Raw genomic sequence first — 18,934 nt, 5'->3', positions numbered from 1 at the left:
GTATGAAAGACACCCACATTTGTATAGTCAGTTGACGTTTTATAAAGATATCAAGGCTATTCAGTAGGACAAGGATAACCTTTGTCAACACATGGTACTAGAAGAATTGGATATCCATATGGGAAAAGAATGAACATCACTCAAATATTAATACAAAATGATAAACCTGCATCTAAAAACTAAAACCATAAAAATGCAATAAGGAAACAGAAAATTTTTGTGACCTAGGGGGAGGCAACAATTTCTTAGATAGGATATATAAAGCACATACTACAGAAGAGAAATTGTTAAAGTGGACTTTATCAAAATGAACGAAGTTCTCTGCTTGAAAGACACCATTAAGAGAATGAAAAGACAGCTCTTTGAGGAAGACGCGGTCGCAGCCGCAGCGGAGGTTTGCACGCCCCGCTCCTGCTCCTGACTCACCGCTGTTCGCTCTCACTGAGGAACAAGTCGGTCTGGAAGCCGCGCCGCAGCCATGGCTTTTAAAGACACCGGGAAGACACACCCGTGGAACCGGAGGTGGCGATTCACCGAATTAGAATTACTCTCACCAGCCGCAAAGTAAAATCTTTGGAAAAGGTATGTGCTGACTTGATCAGAGGCGCAAAGGCAAAGAATCTCAAAGTGAAAGGACCGGTTCGGATGCCTACCAAGACTCTGAGAATCACTACAAGAAAAACTCCTTGTGGTGAAGGTTCTAAGACCTGGGATCGTCTTCAGATGAGGATCCACAAGGGACTCATTGATTTGCACAGTCCTTCTGAGATTGTTAAACAGATTACTTCCATCAGTATTGACCCAGGAGTTGAGGTTGAAGTCACCACTGCAGATGCTTAAATCAACATTTTTAATAAATTGATTATCAGTTGTTAAAAAAAAAAAGAAAAGAAAAGAAAATGAAAAGACAGGTCACAGACTGGGAGAAAGTACTTGCAAATACCTATATCTGATAAAGGACTTATATCCCAAGTATAAAAAGACCTTTCACAATTTAATAAGAAAAACAACTTTAAAGAAAAACGCAAGCCATTTGAATGGACGCTTTACAAAAGAAAATATACAAATGGCCGATAAGCACATAAAAAGGAATATCAGTACCATTAGTGCTCAGGGAAATGCAAATTCAGTACACAACGAGCTATCACTATACACACATCGGAGTGACCAAAAATAAGACTGAAGATACCGACTGTTGGTGAGGATGTAGAACAAATCTAAGTCTTATACACTGATGGTGGGAACCTAAAATTGTACAACTGTTTTGGAAATTGGCGTTTTGAAAAAAAAAAATGTTAACGTTTTTACATGTAGCATATGACCCAGCCATTCTTCACTACGCATCTACCCAAGATAAATAAAAACACATGTCCACACAAAGGCTTGTACTTGAATGTTCACTGCAGAATTATTTGCTATCTCCAAAAGCTCAAAATGTCCAAGTGAATAAACAAAATGTGCCGCGTCCATACTCTGAAATACTACCCAGCAAAGAAAAGGAGTGGATTACTGATATATGCAACAACATGGGTGAATTCAAAATCCTTGTGCTGAGTTCAAGAAGCCAGACACAAAAGAATACATCCTGTATGATTCTATTTATATAGAATGCTAATTAATCCATAGTAACAAAGCTGCCTGAGGCCAGGGACTGAGGGTGGGATAGACTGCAAGGACACACAAGGAAAATTTGAAAGGTAATGGAAATGTTCTGTATCTTGACTGTGGTGTTAATTTCATAAGTGTAACTGTCAAAACTTATCAAATGGTATACTCTAAGTGGGTGCAGTTTTATATTATGAATTGTACCTCAATAACGTTAAAAGAGGGAAAAAAACTAGTAAAAGGAACATCACTTAGGTCATTTAGGTATACTTAGACTATACACAAATTTGTGTTTGCGTGGAAAAAGCATTCTTATAAACTCTATGTACATGGCCAAGCAGTTACAATTTCACTGGACAATAAGCAACATATTGCAAATCCTTGAACATTTAGCAGAACATTATCTAGCAGTGTTTCCAGATAGGATTCCTCATTATTTTTTCCATTCTTCCAATGTGAAAGAGTGTATTCTAGACACAGATTAAGCAAGGCATTAGAAGATTTTAGGTATGAATATAGTTTACTTTAAATGGACATGATTTTTTTAAAAATGAATTTAATCAGCAGGGTTTTTCTTCCTACTGTTAGATAGCTTGACTTCTATTAAATCATTGTTATTATCCAATTTGTTACAGCACTCCAAAGCATTCATTATCTACGGCTGAATTATAATAATTTAAAAAAAGCAGTCAGGGCATTTGTATTACATAATAAAGTCAGTGAAATGTTAAACTTATGGAGAAAACATTCTCATTTTGTTTCGAAAACAAACAGCTGAGGAAATTAAAACTGTTCATCTTAAAAAAAAATTCAAAAATCTCGATGCTTAACATGGACTGTTAGTAATTAAAGACTGGGGAATTTCTTCCATCCAGGAGGAAACAGCCCTCTGGGAGGGATTCGGGGCCACTTTCGAATAATGAGCTTTCCTCATGGAGGAGCATTTCTCAGAATCACTTGGCGGGCTTGCGACAGCTCAGATTGCTGGACCCATCTCTAGAGCTTCCCATGCAGGTCTGCGGCAGGCTTGGAGTATTTGTATTTCCGAGTCCCCAGGTAAGGGGGACCACACTTTGAGAACAAGGGTCATCCCAGAGGAAGAGGAGGGAGACTAGAATGGACAGCTGATGAGTAAAACTTGGACACAAGTAAATGGGGGAAGGAATGATATCCTCATTGATTCAAGCTATTCAATAATCACTAAAATTGAGTTTGGGGAGGAACCAGGGACATTTTGAGTCACGGACGGCATCTGAGCTGTGCTATGTGGGACGGGTAGAGATAGGAGAAAAGAAGATGTTGGGTGAAGGAGATATCAGGGGCAAAGGATCAGGAAGGACCTTGCAAAGTATAGAAAGTCCTCCAGGAATAGGGAGGGATCTAATCAAATGGAAAGTAAGGAGAGATGGGACAGGCAGGTGGCGCCATCTGGTAGGGCAAGTTCTCTTCCACGGCCATGGAAGGCACACTCGTCTTCGGAGTTAGAGGTTCTCTGTTTGGCGTCATGCAGCCAGATGTGATTTTAGAGGGGCTTTTCCAATGCTGGCCCTTTGCCCATGCTGGTGGGTCCTTAATGACAAGGTTCCCCCTCCCCCATCCTTTATTCCACCACTCAAACCGTATTCTCACTGCAAAGAACCAGCTCAAGCTCTCTTTCACCCCATGCTCCTTCCTAAAGACAAAATTCCACATTGAATTATCTCACCCCTGCTCTACACTCGGCTAGCCCTCACCCTTTTTTCCAATTTATATGTACTCCTCATCTCTTCAGCCAATCAGAAAACTCCCTCAGGGTAAGGACCAGCATCCCACAATGCCTAGTATGGTGTCAGCAGCAGAATAAGAATCCAAAACAAAAACAAAAAAAAAAAACAAACCACATGCACAAAAACCCGAAAACCTCACTGCTTGATTGGCAGGTTGCTAATATAATAAATAATCAACATTAATTGTTTTTATCGTTTGTTTTCTTCTTGATGGTGGTACTCAAAAGATAGTTCCTGGAGGAGCAGCATCAACACCTGGGAATGTGTTAAGAAATGCAGACTCAGCCGTGCCCGGACTATGGGGGGAAGGTGGTCACCTGTATTTTAACAAGACTTTCAGGTGATTCGGAGGCATGCTCAGGTTTAAGAACCACGACTTTCTACAAAGCTTGCATCCCAAAGTAAGTTCAGCCAGCTTATAAAGGCTTGTAGACAGTCCAGTGTATAATTTAAAATCTACTTTAAGTTATAAAATTCTATCTTATAATTATACTTTATATAATTAAATAAGACATATAATATATATTAGATAATATATAAGATGTATAATTATATTTTATACAATAAAATTATATTTTAAATTCTAAAGATAAAATAGGAACAAAAGATAATGTGAAGAGAAAACAAGGGTAAGAAAACTTACCAGAGCCAGCCTTGTTCTTGCTCAACAAATAGCCCCACCCCCGTCCTTTATATGTGTTAGCAGTGGGCTACTGAAGTGGCTCTAAAGCTTTCTAAAGAAGCACAATTACACAATTCAGACCCACGAGATGAAAGAGGAGCAGCACAACTATTTCCAGAAGGGAGACCTCCCCATGGGTGCCCCAGGGAGATGGCCATGTAATGCACAGTAGGATATTCTCAAAAGCTTCCAGTAAACACAATAAGTTTCCCAGGGCTGTTTCTCAACAAACGCTGCTGGTGGCCACAGACCAGATGGTGTTCCATGGGGGTGACACTGCAAAACTGGGAGACTAGCACCCCTTGGAGGTCTGAATTTAAACCAGGGACGGACTGCAGGGTCCCGAGGAGAAGAGATGCACTGGGAGCCTCAGCCACTCCTCCATCAGTACCTTCTTCCCTCAACTGGGCTTCTGACAGACTCTGAACAGCAGTGACGTGGAGCCCCCAGACTGCTGTGTGCTGGGGCACAGTCATGTGCACCCGAAAGCCCAGGGGGCGTCTTATTTAGTCCTGAATTCTTCCCCTCTCAACTTAGTGAACGCGAAGCTACAGTGGTAATGAGATGGGCTGCCTTCACCACCTTTTTTTTTAATCTATTGTTAATCACCATACATCATTAGTTTCTGATTTAGTGTTCCATGATTCATTATTTAACACCCAGTGTTCGTTACAACATGTGCCTTCCTTAATACCCATCACCCGGCTACCCCATCCCCCTGCCCCTCTCCCCTCTAAAACCCTCAGTTTTTTTCCCAGAGTCCATAGTCTCTCATGGTTCATCTCTCCCTCTGATTTCCCCCCCCTTTCAGTTTTCCCTTCCTTCTCCTAATGTCCTCCATGCTGTTCCTTATGTTCTACAAATAAGTGAAACCAGATGATAATTGTCTTTCTCCGTTGGACAGCTACATACAGAAGAATAAAATTGGACCATTCCCTTACACCATACACAAAGATAGACTCTAAATGGATGAAAGACCTCAATGTGAGACAGGAATCCATCAAAATCTTAGAGGAGAACATAGGCAGTAACCTCTTCGACATCGGCCACAGCAACTTCTTTCATGACACATCTTCAAAGGCAAGGGAAACAAAAGCAAAAATGAGCTTTTGGGACTTCATCAAGATGAAAAGCATCTGCACAGCAAAGGAAACAGTCAACAAAACAAAGAGGTAACCCACAGAATGGGAGCAGATATTTGCAAATGACACTACAGATAAAGGGCTGATATCCAAGATCTATAAAGACCTTCTCAAACTCAGCACCCAAAAAACAAAGAAGTCAAAAAATGGGCAGAAGACATGAACAGACACTTCTCCAAAGAAGACATACAAATGGCTAACAGACACGTGAAAAAATGTTCAGCATCATTAGCCATCAGGGAAATTCAAATCAAGACCATTTCCTTCACAACTTTTTGCAGGACAAAGGTCTCTGGAAAGAATCATTCTCTTAACCCACAGAAGAGCTACCCTGCTTGTTTCCACCCTCCATCTAAACATTTGTCCCAGTGCTGAAATGCACAACACCTAAAAACGTAATCTTAAAATGACCTTTACTTAACAGTAGCCACAAATAATTAAGAGGTTTGCTTTTATTATTTGCTCTACTGGAGGGAAATTTAAATTTGAGGACTTGGTATTCACACTTGAGATTGCGATGACAAATATATATTAAATGTGAAACATAAAAAAGCCCTGTCAGGGGCTCATAATTGATTTCTGACATTTTTCTACAGCCACGTCATTTACAGAATCTCCTGCGAGAGTAGGCAAATAGAATACAATTTTATTTTATTTTGTTTGTTTTTGTGTTTATTTTTAAAAAGTAATTTTCAAATTATTGAATGAATGAATGAATAAAAATCATTTGTCAAGAAAGCTTAAACATTATAAAAAGCACTATGTAAGCCCCTAAATCTCAGACGCAAGAGAAAAAGATCCATAGTTTTTTCCCTCCATAGAAATTATCCTGGAAAAAGAGGAATCGGGTGGAATCTAATGTCTTAGGCAGGAGGCAGCAAACTTTTCCTTTAAAAGTTCTAAAGAAACTAAATAGTAAATCCGTTAGGCTTTGCGGGTGATAAGGTCTTTGTGGCATCTACTCACCCCTGCCACCGCAGTGAGGGTGCGGTCATAGGCAGTGTGTGAGCAAATGGGCATGGCTGGGTTCCAAAATCATTTTATTTACAAAACCAGATGATCAGAGTTTATGACCCCATGGTTTGGGGAATCCCAGGACTGTCCTGATGCCTAGCAGGAAAGTGTACCACAAGCACAAAGGAGTAAGTTATCCAAAAAAGCCAAATGACCCAAATTAGGAAACTCCTTCTTCACTAATCCCCTTGTGCCTTGTTAGAAGCTCATCCCTGCCTTTGAAACAACAGAGTGAGACTGCTGAGATCTGTTCTCAAGATATCATTGAGCACTGTCTGTCTAATGATGGAATGAAGCTAGGATGAGAGAGTTAGGGAAGCCGCCACATTCTCCCTGTCCCTCAGACCAGAACCCTCAGTCACGGTGGACACCCAAGCCCCCACCTCCAAACAGCTACCCTCAGATGGCAGACCAAAAGGAAAGGAGGTACCTGGTTTCTTGATGACGTCACAGGACAAGAAACTCCATCCTAGACGACCTACCTGTAGATTTCACGTCATGTGAGAAAAAATAAAACCTTTCCTGAAAGTTTAAGGCACCATTATTGGGGGGTCTCTGTAACCAGTCACCAAATGGAATCCCTAACTGCTGCAAAGGTTCTTTGCTTTCTTCTTGTTACTCAATCTCTTCAGAATGTCTTTCTTCCCTCTACTTTCTATTTCTCCGCCCTTCAAAACACCAATCATTCTTCAAAAGTCGGCACAAATTCTACCTTCTCCCAGATGTACTCTCTTGTTTCACAGCTCCCCAATCCTTGGCTTTTCCCCTTTTCCCTCCAGCAACACTGGAATTCCACAGTGCACACACAAGCCACGAGATTATAAGCACATTATTTAACCTCTCCAAAATTGACTTCCTTCATCAGCAAGACGGGGTGGAGAGAGTGCTAGTTTATGTTATTATTGGGAAGAATAAAGGACATAACGTACATGAAACAGTATAATGCCCGACACATCGAAAGTATTCAACAAATGATTAAAATGACCATCATGATTATCATTGCCATCATTAGTTGTGTCTCCGCTGGCTAGAGATTCTGTCTCCCTGATAGAATCAAAGTACTTTGATGGGGGAGCCAACTTCTCATTCTTTTAATTATCCCCATAACACCTAATCTACAGGTTGGATGGATGGATGACCGAATGATAAAATGGCAGTATTGTACCAGTCAAAATGATGATGGCCAGACAAGTGTTAAATGTATTTTCCAAAGGAAAATACATTCCAGACAATGGAAAAGTTAGAAAGCAAACTTGACAAAGCCATATGGACATTTTCTTCCCAATGATGGCCCACTCGTTACAAACGTTGTTTTGTCTGCTCACAGAGACTTTCATCACTTGCAAGCTGGTGCAAGTGGCAGCAAACCCGTGCAACCTAGACAAGCTCCTTGTGCGACAGGAGGGAAAATATACAAATCCATATTTCGTCAGGCAGCAGTAGCCACTATGAGAAATCATCTCCTCTGTGCCTCTGGAACAGAATAAGAGACAAGGCTAGTGCAGAGAGGAAAGGTTACACATCTTCTAAATGAATTAAATGCCCTGCATTTGCACAAAGCACATATACTACACAAGAGACCAGGTATCTCTTTTCAGTCCTTCTTTTCCTTATCTACCTCAGCCCAGCTCATGCACAACACAGAATCCACACCCCAAAGATTGGAAGACAAAATGAAAAACATCAACAAAGAAACACAACAGAGTATTTTTAAACCCTTCTGAGTTTACTCCTATGCACTGTGTTGTTGACATTGGCTAACCACAGCTCAGCATCTTCTACTCCAGTCTCTGGCATGGAGCAGTCCTCAAATCTCCCTGGTGTCTGGCCAGGGAGGGACTCCGACCATCGTTCTGTGGTTCCCTGATGGACTGCAATCCCACCACACAGCCAGTCCACATGAGGGGGTGACGCCTCAGCTGCTGGTACCGGAAAGGGGCTTTGAACTGCCCCTTCCATGGATATTTCCAGTTTCTTGAGAAATTAGGTTACTATTGAGGTTGGATGAAAATCCACATCCCAGATGGGATTTTATTTGGAAGTGATTCAGATATTTTTCATTTTGGAGATCCTTCATAATATCAGAGAGGACCAGGTCTCTATCTGGAACATCTAGTTCTGATCACATCTTCTCTGAAAAGTTGTAATCTCAATTTCAACACAGTGCCCTTCTGGCCTTTGTTACTCTAAGAATGATCATTTTTCATGTCTTGTTGCTCACTCTACAATCTTATTTATGCATTCCATAGGTACAGGAGACATGATAAATTTACACTGTTGTCTCAATTCTGGTATAAATCGGAGATGCTCACCTAGAATCTAGAATCTAGGATCCTAGATGTCAATATAGCAAAATATAATTATGTCTCTTCTAAAGCCTGTCCCTATTGCCTCATTCCAATAGACATCAATATAACCATCAAAAATAATTTAAGATGCAATTCAAATATTTACTAGGGTCTTTCTAAAAATAACAAAGAAGACTCAATCCCAATAAAGTGTCTTAAACTCCCACCTCCTTGTTTATTCCTTGTTTAAACTCCTGCTTCTTTCAAACTTCCTCACATGCTGGGGTGGCCCCTGAGACAGTATTTCCTACTCTCTAAGCTCCTCCTCACCTAGTCCGCTCCCATCCCCCTGCCTTTCTGGATTTATTTCCTCCTTTCTCTAATTTTATTCCTTTCCAGTATAACATCTTGGTGGCCTATTTGGCCTCATCCAATTCTGGAGCACTTTTCCCACAATATTCCAATCATCAACACAGATTTCTAGGATTCAAGAAACCACAAAGACCATAAGTAGTCCTCTTTATACAATCTGTTGTCCCTGTTACATGAAGTATTTGCATCTGAGTTATATGCACAATATAAGAAGCTTCATGGAAAACATACTCTTATTTAAAACAGTGTGAAAAGGAACACCTGGGTGGCTCAGTCGGTTAAGCATCTGTCTTTGGCTCAGGTCATGATCCCCCTGGCGGTGAACCCTGTGATGAGCTCCCTGCTCAGTGGGGAGTCGGCTTCTCCCTCTCCCTCTGCCCCTCCCCTCCCCCACTCGTGTGCTCTCTCACTCGCTCTCTCAAATAAATAAAATTTTTAAGAAGATTTTATTTATTTATTTGACAGAGAGAAAGACAGCGAGAGAGGGAACATAAGCAGGGGCAGTGGGAGAGGGAGAAGCAGGCTTCCTGCGGAGCAGGGAGCCCAATGCGGGGCTCAACCCCAGGACCCTGGGACCATGACCTGAGCTGAAGGCAGATGCTTAACGACTGAGCTACCCAGGCACCCCTTAAATGAAAATTTTTTAAAAATCTTAAAACAGTGTGAAAAGCACACTGTATTATTAAATAACTAAACTATAAAAAGTATACCTGTAAACCATAAAAATGAACTGTAAGTTACCCACTAATTCTTTTTTTAATTAACATATAACATATTATTTGTTTCAGGGGTACAGGTCTGTGATTCATCAGTCTTACACGATTCACACCTCTCACCATAGCACACACCCTCCCTATTGTCCATCACCCAGCCGCCCCATCCCTCCCACTGCCTTCCACTCCAGCAACCCTCAGTTTGTTTCCTAAGAGTCTCTTATGGTTTGTCTCCCTCTCTGGTTTCGTCTTGTTTCATTTTTCCCTCCCTTTCCCTATGATCCTCTGTCTCGATTCTCAAATTCCTCATATCAGTGAGATCATATGATACTTGTCTTTCTCTGAGTGACTTATTTCGCTCAGCATAATACCTTCTAGTTCCATCCATGTCGTTGCAAATGGCAAGATTTCATTTTTTTGATAGCTGCATAATATTCCATTGTATATATATATATATATATATATATACCACATCTTCCTTATCCATTCATCTGTTGATGTCCATCTAGGCTCTTTCCATAGTTTAGCTATTGTGGACATTGTTGCTATAAACATCGGGGTGCACATGCCCCTTCGGATCACTACATTTGTATCTTTGGGGTAAATATTCAGTAGTGCAATTGCTGGATCGTAGTTACCCACTAATTCTTATGGGTCAATGGGTATCTACACACACAAACACAAAAGAAAAACACCTGTTTGTTGATGAGCTTGCCTTTCATTTATGTGATACATCAGGTCTTTGAGGATCCAGGTTTATACTCTCAGCTTTTCATTTTACTTATGATTATGGAATTCACAGCCCTCAATATTTTTATTCTGTGAATGCTGCACTTTTTATCTTGTGCTTAATAGCAGCAACACTGTATATTGGGGGGAAAAAAGCCTAAATAAGAGAACAGGAGTACCTGGAAAAAGCATGGCTGTTGGCCAAGTTTCCCACCTGCATTAAATCCTTTGTTAATACATGTAATTACCAACTATCCAATTTAAAGGCATTTTCACTCCAATAGCCACAACTGTGCTACAGCAATGATTGTTGGGAAAAGCCTGAAATCCTCACCTGGCTTCCATTCCCATCTAATCAGCAAATGACCTTCCTACTAGAGCAAGGTTTTTCCCATTTGGGGTTTTTCAAAATTAAGTAACAATGAGACTAGCATGTTGATCATCCACACAGTACATGGGCTGGCTACCTCATTTTCCGTCTCCACATCTCGAAGCACAGTCTTACCAAATAATTTTTCAACAGATTCTAGAAGAAAATAAATTTAGCACATAGACCTATTGGAGGAAACCAAACAGTGACTCAGCCCTGTAGTCAATGAGTAAAATCCCCTACAAGCCCAAGGAGGTTGTAAGTAATCACACTCAATTCACAGAAAGGAAAGCACGTCCTGGGAAGCTGTGAGGAGCCTATGAGTTTTGAACTTTCAATCACCAGGAAAACCAGTCTGCTAACAAAGGCTCCAGAAAAGATGAAGGCCTTTCCCTGGACAGAGGACATCTTAGTTTGATTCTATTTTTCTAGTACAGAGTGATAAACTGGCAGGCACCAAATATAACCCCTGCAGAAACAGTCCCTTTCACCTCACAGCTTCCCCTTTATTACTTCTTGACAGGCTAAGACTAAAAGACTATCAGGTGATGAAAACAGCATGGCCATGGGCTGGATTCACTCATTTCATCTCGATTTTCAGCCATCATTTTTTTAACACTTGGAATCTATGAAAAAGAACCTTGTGGTGGGTGATGACATCAGATCCTTACATACTATCCATTGGAGCTTCCATGTGGAAGCCCACAATTCTGAAAAGACTTAAGCTTGACCATTCTTTCTCTTTGATGAATTACTGCAAAGTATCAAAACTTTATCTGCCTCTTCCCACCCCCCCTCACTCCAATAAAAAAAAGTTTTCATTGGAAATGACTTGGATGAAAACATTAGAGGTGGTAGCATTAGGGAAAGTTGGATGAGTGGCATATGAGAAATCTCTGTACTTTTCAACTTTTCAGGAAATATAAATTTATTCCAAAACAGAAAGGATTTTAAAAAGGAATGGGTTAGGGGGCACGTGGGTGGCTCAGTCAGTTGAGTGTCTGATCTTCAGCTCAGCTCAGGTCTTGATCCCAGGGCCCTGAGTTCAAGCCCTGCGCTGGGCTCCATGCTAGGCATGGATCCTACCTAAATAAATAGTAAAATAAAAGGGAATGGGTTAGATAATGACAACAGTGGTGAACACTGGTGACTACATCTGGAGCAAGTAAAGCCAATTTTTCCGGGTTAACTGAAGCAGTGAATAGTGCAATTTTATCACCAAGAAAGAGAAAATAGTGACGTCATGCTGAAATGCAAACTGTTTCATTACTATTTCTTTTTCTTTTTAATTATGCTTATTTATTTGTGAGAGAGAGAGAGAGAGAGAGAGCACGACAGGGGGAGTGGCAGGCAGAGGGAGAAGTAGGCTTCCCGCCGAGCATGGAGTCCGAGGCAGGGCTTGATCCCAGGACTCCGGGATCATGACCTGAGCCAAAGGCAGACGCTTAACGACTGAGCCACGCAGGTGTCCCTCATTACTCTTTCTTATGTAAATGTCTTTACTGTTGAAAACCTATAAGAAACTGCATTGGATAACGTGCCCAGGATCCTAAGAGATGAGTTATAATATCCAGCAGTTAAATGAACACATCCACCCTTATGCAAGGCCTTTTTGAGGTACAGAATAGAGAATACAGAATGTGATTGCTGTGCGGAGATGCTAGTATTCTTTGCTGCTGGTATCCAAACGTGGCAGAAGTCATGGACAACACTGCCAAGTGAGATAAAGAGGAACTGCCAAAACCCACATGCGTGCCCATCAGATGGTGCTCCCCCCTCCCAGGGGGCAGCACTGATGTGCCTTAACCAGGATCACACTCCACAGCCAGACCTGCAGGAGGGCAATACAGAAACGAAGCCCGGTGCTAAAAGACGGAAGAGAATGAGGAATGGGTTTATTCCCCTGTCTACAGTATAACCACCTACAGGTACAAAAGATCAGAGAAGATTCAAGTACTGTGGACAATCACCCTATAGAATATCTCTCCTTCACCCTCACTATGATGAATGGACTTCTATGCACAAAATTAGGATGCCAGTAATTCTAAGCATTTTGATGAGCCCCAGAGAGAAAAACCATTCTTGAGGTAGGCAGAACTCAAACCCCCTGCATTATTTTGATTGAATGAAACCGCATTTAGCACAGTGCTTTGGTACATAGGAAGTATCCGATAAATGCTAATTTCCTCCCCCTAACTGGTCTCATACAATTGGAATTATATATTAAAATCAAAATAGATATTTCTTTATGGTAGTGAATGTGCTAAATGAGACAAGAAGAATCCTACATATCTAAAATCTAAAATAAAGATAGAGAATGTAAATTAGGCAGCAGGTGGCTGAAGAGCAACCAGCGGGATCTAAGGGACACTGCATTTGTATAAATGGGTGAAACAATTATTCTGAAGCCTGATGACATAAAAGGTATTTTATATTGGCCTCTTCAGTCACATGTGATGAAGCCCCTCCAAGCATCAAGGAGGATCAGCCTAAAAAGTTCTAGGCTGCGTGGGAGCAGGTGCGCTGCAGATAGAAGTGCTTACTAAGTCTTCATCGCAGAAAAGCCACACAAAGGCAATACAGAGAGTTCCTATATACCTCTTACTTTGTTTTGCCTATTAATGTCTTATACTACCATGGAATATTTGTGACTAGTAAGGAACCAACACTGGCAAATTGCTATTAAATAAACTCCACACTCGACTGATTCTGAGTTTAATAGTTTTTCTACTAATGTCCTTTTTCTGTCCCAGGATCCCATCCAAGACACCACATTACATTCAGGCATCACGTCTCCTTAGGCTCTTCTCACCTGTGATAATTTCTCAGTCTTTCCTTGTTCATGACCTTGACAGTTTTAAGGAGTACTGGTCAGGTATTTTTTAGAATGTTCATTGATTTGGGTTTATCTGATATTTTCCTCACAGTTAACTTGAATTTCTGGGCTTTAAGGAAGACTATAGAGGTGTGGTGCTCTTTTTTTTTTTTTTTTAAGATTTATTTATTTGAGGTGGGGGAGGGGCAGAGGGAGAGAATCTTGAAGCGGACTCCCACTAAGCATGAAGCCCAACCTGGGGTTTGATCTCATGAACCATGAGATCATGACCTGAGCTGAAACCAAGAGTCAGATACTTAACCGACTGAGCCACCCAGGTGCCCCAGTGAAGTGCCCTCCTCATATACCACAGGCCACCTGCTATCAACATGACTTATCACTGATAACGCTGATCTTGACCACCTGGTCAAGGTAGTGCTTGCCAGGTTTCGTTACTGTAAGGTTACTTTTTTCCCCCTTTCCATACTCTGAAGTCTCTAAGTATAGCCCAAACTTGAATTGGGGGAGGGAAACTTAAGCTCCACCTGCGTATTATATAAATTGTTAATACCTAAATTATTTGGAATTCTTCTATAAGGAAGATTTAATCTCTTCTCCCCCACTGACTTATTTATTCATTCATTTCTATCAGCATGGACTCATGGATATTTTATACTTTCAGTTCTAACTCTAGGTTATTGATTTTCACGTTCAAATTGCTCCAGCTATGGTCAGCTCCGGTGGGATGGCTCCTGCCTTCCTTTAATGTGTCCACCTTTTTGTTTCTTGAACCATACCTTATCCTCTGGTACTGCAGGATGTTCCTGACCCATCTTGTATATTCCCTCTCTGTCCCAGCCCTAAAAACAGTCATTTCTCCAAGGAGACCAGCTTCCTTTTATAAGAGAATGGCATCAGAAAGGAAGAGCCATGCACTGGTGTTCCCCATTGGTGGGGCACTCAGAGATCACACTGCAACTGGCTATGATAGGCCTGGCCTCCCCCAGAGGCCTGCTCTGGAGCTTGTATTTGGTCCACCAGCATCTTCTTACTGAATACAGTTATCACATGTCAGGGACTTCACACTTCTGTGTGGCGGGACTTCAGTTTGAGGAATTTTTCTGCCATTGATATGAGTAAGAGCCAAGGTATACGGGCCCGCCTGGACACTGAACCACTCATTCTACCACTCAGAGGCAGAATGAATTATTCAGTGATTTTTGAAAGAGGGAACTAAGTTTCCTCAACCCCGTCAGGGCTCTCTCTTTCCAACGTGTCTGACAGAAGAGCAGGGGTGGCAGTGACTGATGCCGTCAGGAGGGTCTGGGTGGGGACTGTTGGTCTCACTTAGGGGTGGAGGATGAGGAGGCCCACCCTGGCCATGCTGCTAGGTCATGTCAATCATGCATTGGTGCATTTGTTTGCTCCCTAGGTAACAAATATGTATTTACCTCATGTACAAGCTGTTTAGGCACTGGTAATACAGGAGTGGAAAAACAGGCACACAAAAACCAGACTTCCTTCCCTCATGGAGCTAACATACTTGCAGGGGAATAAAGATCACAAGCAGACACCAGCATGTAAAGACCAGAAGGCTAGCAGTGCTAGAAAGACGCAGGGCAAGCTAACTAGAGAGAGCCAGCAAGGAGGGAAGGGGGTCCAAGTGAGGACAACAGATTCTGAGTGAGGGGGAGCTCATCAGTGGTCTTTGAACAGAGGAATAGTTCCTCTCCTTTCTCTCTTTTTAGGGACCACTCTGTCATGTTTAAAGTTGCCCATTGATAGGAGTCTTGGGCAGTAGGAAGGTAAAGGGCAAAGCAGGAAGGCCAGCCGGGTGGCTCCCACAGTCACCGAGGCCAGGAATGATGGACTTGACCGAGATGGGGACGGCGGCAGGATCAGGTTGGGCTGGAGAGGATCAGGAGTTAGATCAGAGACATGACTGATTAGTAATGGTGAGGAAAGTATGAACGTCAGTGCCATCAAGTGCCATACTGACCCGGCCCCCGTCAGAACTACCTTAGAAACAGCAGCTACGATCCATGGGAATGCCTTTCCCACTCACATGACTCTGCACCTGGATTGGAGTGTAAGGCTAGGCCTGCACAACTAGAATGATCTAAGTCATGGGTAGGAAGTGGAGCTATGGCTTCTGTGGGTCCAGGGGAGACCGCATGCCCTGCTCTCATTCATGTCCGTGTCAGCCGTATACCACTCGTGTGGGAGACAGGGCAGAAATGAGCTGTCCTTGGCCCGCTGCTGGCCTCTCAAGAACATGAAGATGCAGTACCTGCTGTACCTTCCATTTTGTACCTTTCTGTAAAGCCCCCTAAATGTGATATGAGATTAAAGCCAATTTGTGTCTTGAGTCTGAGACCAGCTTGTACCCATAACCATAATAAAGATGGTATTTTAATCCCTCTCCATCTGAATCCTGTCCTCCCATAATTGGGAAGGGAAGAAAGCAGCATTAATTATTGCCTCCCTGGATCTCTGGCAACCCAGTGGGAGTTTCCTCGAGGTGGTGATATGTGCTAATCAGTTTTATCGTAACTCGGAGGCCAAAAAGTTGACCACAGACTTGGAAATCTAACCCTGTTACATCAGTTAAATCTTCACCAATTCTTGGAATGATGAGAAGTCTCAAGCACTTCTCCTCCAATGAAGAACAGATAGTACAGGAAGGGTGAGCTGGTGTTCTGGGATGGCTGTCACTGAAAACTAAGCAGAATGGCCCCACTCGGCCTCTGGAGGGCCGTCTCTCCCAGGGGACCCAGCACTCACGGTCACAGGAGCTGCTTTACCTCTTCAGGAAGCATCTCCTGATATTGCATAAACGTAGTCCCTGGGAACCGCAGAAAGACCAACTGGAGAGGGGTCTTTGCCGAGGTTCTGAGGGGCACACGGAGCAGCTGGGGTGAGCCTGTCACGTGTTCCCTCGAGTGGTGGCAAGAGGAAGAGAAGTGACAGCAGAGTATCAAAAGCGATGCTGGTGGTGTTCAGTCGTGATTCTCTAATAAGGAACTTTTGAAAGAAAGTTCTGAAAACTATTTTTGAGCTCATGGAGTTAATGAGCGCTTCTACGAACGTGATGTTAACATGCTAGCAGTCTGAGGGTCATGCATCTAGGTTCCCTTTCTTCACCCCTGCCTATCAGTGCCCTCGGTTTTTCAATTTTAATTGGGTCTGGCACATGCAACTTCCCTCTTTATTACCGTTGGCAGATCTGACCATTTGGCATATTCACCACTTGGCCACCTACCAACAGCGTAAGCACTGGGATGAGTCCCGGGGGAGAGCCTCTCCTCTGCTTCAGCCCGACTGGGTCTGGAAATGCTTTGAGATCTGCAGCTATAAACACAGAGAGACAATTCAGTTGCTCGATGGGGCACTGCTTTGCTCTTGTACATGAGAGAGAATTGTAGTTTGCAAGTTCACGTGTACACCTCCTCAACGTCATCGCAGCCCGGTCACCCCACCAAATCTCTCTCTGATCTAAGAGATGCCCCTGGAACAAAATGACCTCTTGGACCAAATTATTAATTATAAAGAAGTGATCACAGTTCATCATTCCTTTCATATGTAGTGTCAGGACTCCCCAAATAACGTATGCTTTGCTAAATTCCTCAGACATATAATTTGGAAATAAGGAGCCACCTGAAATCTATGACTACATGACACGTTCAAAGCAAACAGACAACCTAACATACAATTTAGGAAAAGACAACACAATGGACTTCACCCCTTCCTCTCTACTGTCTAAAAAATGCAATGCCAACCTTTGTTGTGCATAAGGAAACCTCTCTGCTTATGCAAATTTGGAAGGTTTTAACGTCCACTCCCTGCACATTTTTAAAGGGGAATGGACCCCATGCCAGCCACCGTGCTGACAGACCCCAGACAGTGGCCCCATTTCATTAACCCACTGGACCAGTTCATGTGGCATCACACGGAGATAAGGAGGCCAACTGCTGGACCTCAGGCTCCTCCCGGCTCCTACCACCCACCATTCATCTCAGTCCAATGTCTCAGGCAGAGTAAGCCTGCTCACCGGGCCCGGGGACTAAAGCCGTGTCCCCCTCAGCGTGCCACTCCCTGAGCACACTTTAGTTACCTGTGTCCTGCACGGGCAGGGATGGAGAAAACAAAGCCCCAAAGGAAGAGAAAAGGCAGAAGGAGCAGCTTTCTATTTCCATACAATTTTAAAAACCTACCGATAGGCAGGGGAAAGGGATAAACAGAGAGAAAACACTTTACCATAGAAATAAACACCTAAAGTATTTAGACAAGAAGCAAAGAGGACCGCCACAAAAGCCACCTCTGCCCACAAAGAACTAATCAAAAAGTTACAAACGCCAAACAACTGTTCTAAGTCCTGGGATCCTTTCATCTCAAATTACTCTGCTTGCTGACTGCCCAGCTATTTCCCAAGATCTTTGCAAGAGAAAAAGATCCAACCCGCTTCCAGTGTGGCAGGATTTTAGGTCAGGAAGCAAACTAGGTTACACTTTTGCAAGTTGGGGGCTGAGAAGTTATCATCCCCACCCCACCCCTGCCCCATTCGTTTTGGAGGCACCTGGATGGACCAAACCAAACCAAACTAAACAAAAACAAAACCCAAAACAAAACAACAGCACTTGATCTCTGAAAACATATTAAGCCAAAGTCAGTCTTATTTTCCTGTTAGAGATCTGCTAGAGAGAGTTGCACACTGTGCGCCTGGGTGGCTTAGTTGGTTAAGCGTCTGCCTTTGGTTCAGGTCACGATCCCAGGGTCCTGGGATTGAGTCCCGTGTCGGGCTACTTGCTCAGCGGGGAGCCTGTTACTCCCTCTGCCTGCAGCTCCCCCTGCTTGTGCTCTCTCTCTGTCTCTGACAAATAAATAAGATCTTTTTTTAAAAGAGAGAGAGTTACGCACTTTTAGCAAAAGCACGTGTGTACGCAGCTACGGACTTGCTTGCACTGGGACAGCCTGCCTGTAGCAAGGATCGCTAACCAACTTGGGCAGCCTGGGTGTTGAAACAGCATCATCCACTAGAGGCCAGAATGAGACCGTCATGTTCAGGGCTCCTGAGGCCCTGTTGAGATTCTGGGTGAGTACAGACTTAGGGAGAAATGAGGCACCAGACGTCAGTGAGTGATACCCACAACCGTCGGTGACAGGCCGGCGCAATGCATTTCTGAATTCTCTTACAGAGAGTTTCCTTCCACATCTAAATCAGGGAGCAAAGGAGGCATTGACAGGACAACACCTGTCAGCAAGAGCTAACAGGGTATTACGGACTCAGAAGGTAGCAGGAAGGTGGACAGGTCTTTCCTGAACTGAAGTCCAGAAGGAAGGACAAGAGCAGGTAGGACCCTGGAGTTGGCAAGACAAGAGTCCAAGATACAGCCATGTGGCCAGTACAGGTGGCAATAAAGGAGAACAGAGAAATGGGC

General features: G+C 42.9%; 1 pseudogene; it reads left to right on the top strand.

Moving 5' to 3' along the window:
- The first annotated feature begins 378 nt into the window (after positions 1 to 378).
- LOC113934826 lies at positions 379 to 840 on the top strand (annotated as a pseudogene).
- The last annotated feature ends 18,094 nt before the right edge of the window (positions 841 to 18,934 follow it).

Source organism: Zalophus californianus, chromosome 13, assembly GCF_009762305.2.
Source record: "Zalophus californianus isolate mZalCal1 chromosome 13, mZalCal1.pri.v2, whole genome shotgun sequence".
Classification (NCBI taxonomy): Eukaryota; Metazoa; Chordata; class Mammalia; order Carnivora; family Otariidae; genus Zalophus; species Zalophus californianus.
Note: the sequence above shows the minus strand (reverse complement) of the source record. Positions and strands in the feature narration are given on the sequence as shown.